The sequence below is a fragment of the Thermobia domestica genome, chromosome 15, assembly GCF_964235325.1.
Source record: "Thermobia domestica chromosome 15, izTheDome1.hap1.1, whole genome shotgun sequence".
In the NCBI taxonomy this organism is placed as follows: Eukaryota; Metazoa; Arthropoda; class Insecta; order Zygentoma; family Lepismatidae; genus Thermobia; species Thermobia domestica.
The window spans coordinates 18,099,308-18,102,085 of NC_137468.1; positions in this window are offsets into that span (position 1 = coordinate 18,099,308).

The following is a 2,778-nucleotide window of genomic DNA, read 5'->3' on the forward strand; positions in this document are numbered from 1 at the left end:
CTCTTCATGATCCTATTTCATACTGTACGAAGTGCAAGGCAGTAGAGACACGAAAAAAGAAAATTCGAGAACAATTGAACTCACTTATTGACTTCACCGGAAGAACTTCCTTGTGGCTATAGTGTAGTTAACGTACGCACTTTTGTTGCTCGAGACCTGTGTTCGATTACTAGCGAGAGCTCATGTGATTTGGGTCCTACGTTAAACTCTAGATCCATATCTCATTTACGAGTAGCCTCACAGCTTAACATGCGAACGCCAAGGATTTAAAGCAACCTTAAACGCCTACGTGGACAGTTCGTCCTCAATAAGCTTTCATGTCCTTGTCTTTAAGGGGGTAGACTACTAAATAGTTTTCAAAAGCTAACAATTTAATCTTTTGCCAGTTTCTCGTAAGTGAAAAGAGATAATGAAATGTAACTTACCTCAGTAATAGATAATGGTATTCTACACCCGAAAATATGAATCGGAAGAATTTTCAGTGTTGCCATCCATAGAAATTACGGTGTGATCAGAATTTGAATTACCCAAAAATCTAGGTTATGGCAGCGACTAGAAAAGTGATCTCAACGGCAATTGCTGAATTATCATCCTGTCTATGTTCCTTGTTAACTACTTTTTAAATAATATTTGTATTTTAATTCTACTGTTTATTAAAAAATATTTATTTTCTACTCTTTATTACAAAATAAATACAAGTATTATTTTTCTAAAAAATAGTTAACAAGGAACACAGACAGCATCTGCCATAACCTAGATTTTTGGGTAATTCAAATTCTGGTCACAATGTAATTTCTATGGATGGCAACACTGAAAATTCTTCCGATTCATATTTTCGGGTGTAGAATAACATTATCTATTATTGAGGTAAGCTACATTGCATTATCTCTTTTCATTTGCGAAAAACTGGCAAAAGAGAAATTGTTATCTTTTGAAAAATATTTAGTAGTCTGTCCCCTTAAGTAAAGACATACATCAAAATTAGTAGAATACATCAAAATTGGTTTCTGTGATTACTATTGTATGTCTCTTCTTTATCAAGTTGGCGAAGCAGTGTCATAAACAAGGACATATGGGATGCTGGAGCTCGGAGTAAGAGATGATTTTGTACAGTTCGAACTTAATAAATTAAACTTTGGTCTGAACAGCACTCATTCTAGCCTTGGAGCTTCTTGTATAAAATAACAGACAAATTCTGACCAAAGCATTTATTATCTAATAAATAATAGCGTTACAGTTTCGGCAAAGTATCTCTGCCTTCATCAGACACCAGTATTTGATTGCTTGTTGCCATATATTATTATTACTGAAGTAGATAAACTTACTGCATTACAAGAAAAAATGTTAACGTAGTAAAAATTTAAATAAAAATTAGTTATAACATTTAATCAAAACTTCGTTATTGTGGACAAATTGTTCACTGTTGGGCGTTCGAGGAAAATTGTTTTTTCTCGAAAATTCTGAGGATCACTAACATAATATTTTGTAAGAATATTGTTTAGCTCAAATAATGAACACTCACGAAAGGAAGCCAATCTGGGTTCAACATTAGCGGTCTAGAAAACAAAAGAAAATCGAAGAGGATATTTTTTATATTCTTAAGCGTACTAATGTTAAAGGGACACAAAACTCAAATCCAAACCACATCTTTACTGGGACTGAATAGTATCTTGTGATCCGAATCCGAACTGTCGAGACCGAACGGCTAATTGCCACCAGCACTTTGCTACCGAGAATCTGTATAGTTATTCTAACTCATTCTCTCTCTCTCTCTCTCTCTCTTTATTTTATTTTATTTTATTTTATTTATTAATTTTTTCGTACTCAAGTCTAGGAAGGAAGATAGATCTCAGTTACAATGAAGATTTGTAACACTGATTCTTTGTAGTACTTTCAAAATGCCACGAAAAATCTTATATTGCTAGTACCTTAGAAATAATGTTGCACTAGAAATATTGCGTGGACTGTATGTTTTTTGCTCCTTGTACGAAATAAATTTTCCTCATTTTGAAGTTTTCTCTTATAAATTTGAACTGAAAGCAGGAAAGAGAAAGTAAATTTAGTAGGCGTGGTAGGTAATATGTAGGCTTCACCTTAACTTTGTTAGAAGAAAATCATGTTTGCAGAGAGAGATGCAGCCCTGCTTAGGTTGTCTCTTAAATCATCCGAAGGGAAAAACTATATATTTTGCGTACCTTAAGAGGATTCAAGATCCCTAAGTACTTCTTCATAACTCACCGAATACAAACCTCCTCAGTCCTTTTTATCTCTACGTTCTCTCGCTACATTTTTCTCCAGTTTATTCTCTCTTTTTTTCTCTAGTTTCACTTACGTTCTTCCTTTACAAAAAAAAAAAAAAAAAAAAGACTTTTTCTGTACCTTCCTAGTATTATACAACAAAAGCAAAATCAGGAACGTCTGTTCCATAATAATAAGTATAATATACCTTCTCATAATCATCTATTTTGATCTAGAGTTAGAAGTAATAATCGAATTAGTAAAATAAATCAGACACTCTCTTTCCTATTTTTTATTTTCTATATTACTTGTTGTGAAAGAGAGAAAGGAGATTCTTACTAATTTACCTCAAGACTTGGTGACTTGATAATAGAGCTTCTTTCTGGTGTGAGGGGTCCTTGGTTCAAACTCAATCTTGTCAACATCACAGTTTCAATGGGTTTATTCGGGGTTTCCTGTTTCCTTCGACATTCTTATATTACCAATTTTTTTTTATCAATTATTCACTGAAATATTTCCTTTAGCTAAAAGGACTTACTC